The 8520-nt window shown below is 40.3% G+C and overlaps 1 pseudogene; it reads left to right on the top strand.

The window, feature by feature from the left end:
- The first annotated feature begins 2760 nt into the window (after positions 1–2760).
- On the top strand, positions 2761–7276 carry LOC101318273 (glyceraldehyde-3-phosphate dehydrogenase-like; annotated as a pseudogene).
- Positions 7277–8520: the final 1244 nt, after the last annotated feature.

Below are 8520 nucleotides of genomic sequence, written 5' to 3'. Positions count from 1 at the left end.
CATAGGACAAAATTCATTACAGTTCATATGATATTGTAAAGGACCCATTTCAAGATTACCAACTAAATGCTCACTTGACTGAATTTTTTTTGCGGTACGCGGGCTTCTGTGGCCTCTCCCGTTGCGGAGCACAGGCTCCGGACGCGCAGGCTCAGCGGCCATGGCTCACGGGCCCAGCCGCTCCACGGCACGTGGGATCTTCCCGGACCGGGGCACGAACCCGTGTCCCCTGCATCGGCAGGCGGACTCTCAACCACTGCGCCACCAGGGAAGCCCCCCCCCCCTTTTTTTTTAAGATTTTTAGAAATTTCATGTAATATCTGAAACATTTATATTAACATATTTCCATAAAATAACCCAAAGAAAGTTTAGTATTAGTTGTTGTTTTTTGTTTGTTTGTTTATAATGCAGGTTCTTATCAGTCATCAATTTTATACACATCAGTGTATACATGTCAATCCCAATCGCCCAATTCAGCACACCACCATCCCCACCCCACTGCGGTTTTCCCCACTTGGTGTCCATACATTTATTCTCTACATCTGTGTCTCAACTTCTGCCCTGCAAACCAGTTCATCTGTACCATTTTTCTAGGTTCCACATACATGCGTTAATATACGATATTTATTTTTCTCTTTCTCACTTATGTCACTCTGTATGACAGTCTCTAGATCCATCCATGTCTCTACAAATGACCCAATTTCGTTCCTTTTTATGGCTGAGTAATATTCCACTGTGTATATGTACCACACCTTCTTGATCCATTCTTCTGTCGATGGGCACTTAGGTTGCTTCCATGACCTGGCTATTGTAAATAGTGCTGCAATGAATATTGGGGTGCATGTGTCTTTTTGAATTATGATTTTCTCTGGGTGTATGCCCAGTAGTTGGATTGCTGGATCATATGGTAATTCTATTTTTAGTTTTTTCAGGAACCTCCATACTGTTCTCCATAGTGGCTGTATCAATTTACATTCCGACCAACAGTGCAAGAGGGCTCCCTTTTCTCCACACCCTCTCCAGCATTTGTTGTTTGTAGATTTTCTGATGATGCCCATTCTGACTGGTGTGAGGTGATACCTCATTGTAGTTTTGATTTGCATTTCTCTAATAATTAGTGATGTTGAGCAGCTTTTCATTTTGAGTCCTAAGCTGGATGGTTTTTTGTCCTGGGTGAAAGAGAGAGAAAAAGGGAACAGAGAGGCAGATGATGCATTGTTTATAGTTGCATTTTATATAAATATAAGCACCTACTTATATATCTAAAACATAAAAAACTATAGAGACAGAGAACAGATCACAGGTTGCCTGGGATAAGGAGGTGAGAGCAAGGATTGACTGCAGATACACAGAAGGGAACTTTTTGGGGTGATGCATGTATTCTAAAACTAGATTGTGATGAGCCTTGCATAACAGTATAAATTTACTGTTTATAAATTCATCAGACTGTCCACTCAAAAAGGCTGAATTTTTAAACTTCTATTTACAACAGCATCAGAAAGAATAAAATGCTTAGGAATGAAGTTAACCAAGAAGATGTAAGACTTGTGCTCTGAAAACTGCAAAATATTGCTCAAAGAAGTGAAAGAACCCCTAAATAAATGGAAAGACATGCTGTGTTCATGGGTTGGAGGACTTACATTGTTAAGATGTCAATACTTCCCAAATTGACAGAGTCCTTGCAATCCTGATCAAAATGCCAGTGGCTTTTTTTTTTTTGTGCAGACATTGAAAAGCCAATCCTCAAATTCATATGGAAGTGCAAAGGGTCTCAAATAGCCAAAACAATATTGAAAAAGAATGAAGTTAGGGTACTCACACTTCTTGATTTCAAAACTCACTACAAGGCTACAATTTCCAAAGCAATGCAGTACTAGCATAAGGATAGACACATAGACCAGTGGCATAAAATTCAGAGTCCAAAAATAAATATATGCATCTATGGCCAAGTGGTCTTCAACAAGAATGTGAAGGCCATTCAGTGGGAGAAAAATAGGCTCCAACAAATGGATATCCATGTGTGAAAGAGTAGATCTGGACTCCTATCTCACACCATATAAAAAAATTAACTCAGAATGGATGAATGGCCTAAATGGAAGATCTAAAACTATAAAACTCTTCAAACAAAACATAGGAGTAAATCTCCATTACCTCAGATTTAGCAATGGATTCTTTTATTTTTTTTTATTGGAGTATAGTTGCTTTACAATGTTATGTTAGTTTCTGCTGTACAGCAAAGTGAATCAGCCACACATATACATATATCCCCTCCTCCTTGGATTTCCTTCCCATTTAGGTCACCACAGAGCATCGAGTAGAGTTCCCTGTGCTATTCAGTTGGTTCTCAGGCAGCAGGTTCTTAGATATCACATCAAATGCACAAACAACAAAAGAAAAAATAGATAAATTGGACTTCATCAAAATTAAAGACATTTATGCATAAAAGGAGAGTATCAAGAAATTTAAAAGAAAACATACAGAACTGAAGAAAATTTTTACAAGTCATGTATCTGGTAGGTGTCTAGTATCCAGAATATAGAATGAACTCTTACTACCCAACAATAAAACAGCCAATTAAAAAATGGGCAAAGGATTTGAATAGATATTTCTCCAAAGAAGCTATATAAGTGGCTAATAAGCACATGAAAATATGTTCAGCATCACCAGCCATTAAGGAAATGCAAATCAAAACCACAACGAGATACTATTTCACACTCACTAGGATGGCAATGACAACAACAGCAACAGAAAATAACAAGCATGGGTGAGGATGTGGAGACATTGGGGCCCTTGTACATTGCTGGTAAGAATGTAAAATGGTACAGCTTCTGCGGAAAACAGTTTGATGGTTTCTCAAAAGCTAAACACAGAATTGCCATAAGACCCAGCAATTTCACTTCTAGGCATATACCGTAAAGAATCGAAAGGAGGGAGTCAAACAGACACTTCTATGCCAGGGTTCATTGCAGCATTATTCACAATAGTCAAAAGATGTAAAGAACCCAAATGTCCATCAACAGATGAATGGATAAGCAAAATATGGTATATACATACAATGGAATATTATTCAGCCATAAAAAGAAATGAAGTCCTGATACATGATCCAACATGTATCATAAATGGATGAACCTTGAAAACATTATGCTCAGTGAAATAAGCCAGAAGCTTATATTATAGGATTCCACTTATAGGAAATACTTAGACTAGGCAAATTCATAGAGGCAGAAAGTAGAATGGTGGCTGCCTGGGAAATGAGAAGTTATTGTTTAATGATTACAGAGTTTCTGCTTGGAGTGATGAAAAGTTTTTGGAATAGATGGTGGTGATGATTGGACAACACTGTCAATATAATTAATGCTACTGCATGGTTTAAAATGGCAAATTTTATGTTATATATATTTTACCACAATAAAAAAAAAGAAAAGAAAATAAATAAATAGAAAATAAATTTTAAAATAAATAGAAAATAAATAAAATAAATAGGTCACCCTGGTAAAGTTAATTTTTAAATTCTGATTTCAAAAAATAAAAATAACGCATTCTGTGTACAAAGACCACATCTGTTTCTTATCACCCTTGAGCAAACCGAGTCCTGTTTCATATGGAATTTGACATCCATGAGCACTCATTAAATGTTGACTAACCCTTAAAAATGGGATGATAGAAAAACCAGTTATGAGAGGGATAGCTATAATCTATAAAATCATATTAAGGTTTATCAGGTAGTATTCATGGAGAGCAATCTGTCAAGCAGTAAAATATGTTTGCTGAGTGAGGGAAGAGATTTCTCTCTATTGAAACAGTTGCTGGTCTGGTACACTGCCAAATGTCCAGAAATGATGTAACGTGGAAGATGTTGGAATTTTCCACAGACATGAATGACAAAAATTATAAATAAAGGGCACCAATTAAAGCATCTTCCCTACTTGTTAAAGCAAAATATGCCCTAAAACACTGCCAAGGATTTTCAGATGTCAGTCAACAAATGACACAATCACCAGGACTCTGCTGGAATTTATTTTTCACTCACATTCTTGCCAACCCAAGCTTTTTAAACTTTGCATCTGCCATATTGGCTGGAGAGGACTGTTCCCATGCTGGTGATGGAATTTAGTGTGAGTCTTAAAGGGATCGGTCTATGGCTTTCCTCACATCAGCCACACTTGAAGTACTCCTGACCCAAGGAGTCATCTGCTCTAGTGTGAGGGGCCACCGATAGGAAAAGTCTTATTTCTTTCTTGTCACATACTGCTTTCCATGTTACAATATCCCTCCTATTTTTAAAAAAATTGGAGTATAGTTGATTTACAATGTTGTTTTACTTTCTGCTATACAGCAAAATGACTCAGTTATACACGTATATACATTCTTTTTTATATTCTTTTCTATTATGGTTCATCCCAGGACATTGAATGTAGTTCCCTGTGCTATATAGTAGGACCTTGTTGTTTATCCCTTCTGTATGTAATAGTTTGCATCTGCTAACCCCGAACTCCCAGTCCATCCCTTCCCAACCCCCCTCCCCCTTGGCAACCACAAGTCTGTTCTCAATGTCTGTGAGTCTGTTTCTGTTTCACAGATAGGTTCATTTAGGTCACATTTTAGATTCCACATATAAGTGATATCATATGGTATTTGTCTTTCTCTTTTTGACTTACTTCACTTAGTATGATAATCTCCACATCCATCCATGTTGCTGCAAATGGCATTATTTCATTCTTTTTTATGGCTGAGTATTCCATTGTATATAAACACCACATCTTCTTTATCCATTCATCTGTTGATGGACATTTAGGTTGTTTCCATGTCTTGACTATTGTGAAGAGTGCTGCTGTGAACATAGGGGTGTATGTATCTTTTTGAATTATAGTTTTGTCTGGATATAAGCCCAGGAGTGGGATTTCTGGATCATATGGTAACTCTACTGTTAGTTTCTTGAGGAACCTCCATACTGTTCTCCATAGTGGCTGCACCAGTTTACATTCCCACCAACAGTGTAAGAGGGTTCCCTTTTCTCCACACCCTCGCCAGCATTTATTATTTGTAGACTTTTAAATGATGGCCATTCTGACTGGTATGAGGTGGTACTTCATTGTAGTTTTGATTTGCATTTCTCTAATAGTTAGTGATGTTGAGCATCTTTTCATGTGCCTATTGGCCATCTGTATATCTTCTTTGGAGAAGTGTCTATTTAGGTCTTCTGCCCATTTTCCGATTGGGTTGGCAGCAAATGCTGCCTTAGAGAAGTCCTGCATCCGCTGGCTCTATCACCCCCACATGCTCAGTCATTGGCTGAAGGAGCCCAGGGGACCTTGCACAGCTGTGGGCTGTCAGCCACCCACACTCCCCACCATGTGTTCTCCCAAAGGGAGACCTGACCAGTGCATCTCCATGGCTGCCACACTGGCTGTCAGACACAGGTCTGTCGCTGGCCTTTCCCTCCCAGAAGATGCCCACCTCTTTCTTGCCTTCCCTTAGCACCTCTGTAAGAGCTCATGAGAAACAGAAAACCAGAGTTGACCAGAAGTTACAGGCTAAACCAGGGGAGAAATGCCAACCTACTAAAACAAGGAGTTACTGTAAATAGACATTCCTTCTGGTGGGATGGAAATGTTCTACAATTGGATTGTGGCGATGGTTGTACAACTCTGTAAATTTACTAAAAATCATTGAATTGCACACTTAAAGCAAGTGAATATTATGGTACATAACTTATACTTCAATAAAACTGTTTAAAAATGCAAAATAAATTAATAAAGGCCTATGAGTTAGTCCTGAATAAAACATTGTTAGGAATGTACAGAGGAAACACTGAAAGGAACAATAACACACTTTGTTGATGGCTGTTTTGGGTGATGGAAAATATATATTTAAAAATTTTCTTCTTTACCCTTTCTGTTTTTTTCTAAATTTTCTACACCGAGCAAATATTGGAAAGGTATATTATCATTTAAATATTTTCACCTATCATATATCTGGGCAGAAAATAAAACCTAAACATGTTTTTATTCAAATAACTGGTGATCAGAATAATCTGGAGATTTTGTTAACTGAAGGACTTTCAAAATGAAGTTAAACTGACTCGGTCGCATGTATGCATAGCAGACTTACAATTCTGGTTATGACAGAGTAGCTTGGATCCTAATAACCGTGCCAACAAGAAAAAATATAAAAGCTGGATAAAATGCAAACCAGTAATAACAACCACCAAAATGGATAAATAAGCAAACAAACAACGGGGTTTTTAAGGTATCAGAAGCCAACCAAAGCAGGCAGGCATTCAGGGGCCAAGATCCTGCATAGGTGATACCAACATTCAACACTGTGTTTTCCACTGAAAACATAGGCTGATTCGTAAACTGTGTGTACGCAGGACAATAGGCAAAACCGCCAAGCAGAAAGTAGCTATTGTGAGGCTATAAGGGTAAACAAAGGATTGGCAGGCTTACAGCCCTGGGGAGACAAAAACTGCAGTTCAAGACCTGCCAGAGAGGAGGAGCCATGGTTAACACTCCAGTTTTCAGTTGAGAATCTTAAGGACTATGCCCCAGGGTAGGGTTTCTTAACCTTGGCACTATTGACTTGTTGGGCTCTCTTTGTGGGGACTGAGGGCTGGGGGAAGGGGAGCTGTCTTGAGCATTTTAGGATGTGTACTGCATACTGTCCTCTTCCTGCTAGCTGTCAGTAGCACCCGTCCCCAACTTGTGACAATCAAAAATGTCTCCAGATATTGCCAAATGTCCCCCAGGGCCCCAGATCATCTCTAGTTGAGAACTACTGCCCTAGGGTTAAGGAAAACCAGGACTCGTGAACACCATCTGTGCCATCACTGCCACCCAGAAGACCACGTACGTCCCCTCTGGGCAGCTGTGGTGTGATGGCTGTGGGGCTGCCCTGCTCCTACTGGCACTGCCAAGGCTGTGGGCAAGGTCATCCAGGGGCTGAATGGGAAGTTCACAGGCTGGTCTTCCGTGTCTCCACCCCCAACATGTTGGTCACGGATCAAACCTGCCATCTAGGGAAAGCAGCCCAAAATGACATCAAGAAGGTGGTGAAGCAAACAGCAGAGGTCCCCCTAAAGAGCACCTTGGGTTACACTGAGGACCAGGTTGGCCCCTGCAACTTTAACAGTGACACCCACTCTCCCAACTTCAGTGCCGGGGTTGGCATTGCCCTCAATGACTGCTTTGTCAAGCTCATTTCCTGGTATGACAATGAATTTGGCTACAGCAACAGAGTGGTAGGACTTATAGTCCATGGGGCCTCTGAGGAGTAAGAGCCCCCTGGACCACCAGCCCCAGTGAGATCATGAGAGCAAGAGAGAGGCCCTCAGCTGTTGGGGGTTCCTTGCCCCACCTGGATTCCCCAACACACTGAGAATCTCCCGTCCTAAACACAGTTTCCATCCCAGACACCTGAAGACACGGAGGGGCTGAGGAGCCCTACCTTGTCATGTGTCATCCATGCAGTACACTGTACCCAGCCCCCCTCCCCCAAATTAGAGATGGATAGATGCACAGTTAATTGTTAAACCAGTATGCTAAAATGTTAACAGTAGAATCTAGGGGACAGGTATATAGAGATTAACTGTAAAGTCTTTCAATTTGCCTATACTGTTGAAAAGTTTTCACAATCAAATGTTGGGAGGGGGCTTACTAAAACACTGAGACTCATAATGGAATACAGGTAGCAAGTTAGCAGGAATCATGTTACCACAGTGTTAAAGCAACCTGCAAAGTAATGTGAGAATTAACTACACACACGGACTAAGTCGTCTGTTTATATATTGCCGTCATCTAAAGACTTAATTGAGTGCTTATCCAACATGACCTTTGCTTTAATTTCCGAGAGGAAATGATGAGATTGTGCCAACCAAAAAACAGCAATCAACTGCTACTGAGTACAGGTTACATTCTGGGCAGTGAAGACAAAAAAGAGCTTGTACTGCAATTTTTTTCCCCCAAGCCCAGGATAGTGGTCACAGGAAAAAGATTTGGATTATAATTAGAAAGTATTCAATAATCTTAGATTGCAAGTGCTTTCTGTGGTCACTCAATCATTTAATTAATTGGACAACTATTTATTGGAAGTCCACGATGGGTTGGCACTGTTCAAGGTGCTGAGGATTTTTTTTAAAGCAGTGAATAAAAGAGTAAAATAACACTAGCCCTTATGGAGCTTAGATTCCAGTGAAGAGACAAAGACCAAACAAATAAATAAAATATATATTACCTGGTGGTAAGCACGATGGAGAAAAATAAAGATGGGACGGGTTAGTGGGTGCTGGGGTAGAGATGGACTGGGGTGCAATTCCAAGGATGGTTAAGAAAGGGCATTTCCAGAAAGGGAGCTTTTGATCAAAGGCCTGAAGGAGGTCAGGTAGTGAGCCAGGTGGGAATCTGAGAGAGGAAAATTCCAGGCAGAGGTGTCAGCCCATTGTAAAGGCCCTAAAGGGAGGACATGCCCAGTGGGTCAGGGAACAGTCAGGAAGCCAGGAGGCTGGGGTGGAGTGACTGAGAG

Source organism: Tursiops truncatus, chromosome 10 (assembly GCF_011762595.2).
Source record: "Tursiops truncatus isolate mTurTru1 chromosome 10, mTurTru1.mat.Y, whole genome shotgun sequence".
Taxonomy (NCBI): Eukaryota; Metazoa; Chordata; class Mammalia; order Artiodactyla; family Delphinidae; genus Tursiops; species Tursiops truncatus.
Note: the sequence above shows the minus strand (reverse complement) of the source record. Positions and strands in the feature narration are given on the sequence as shown.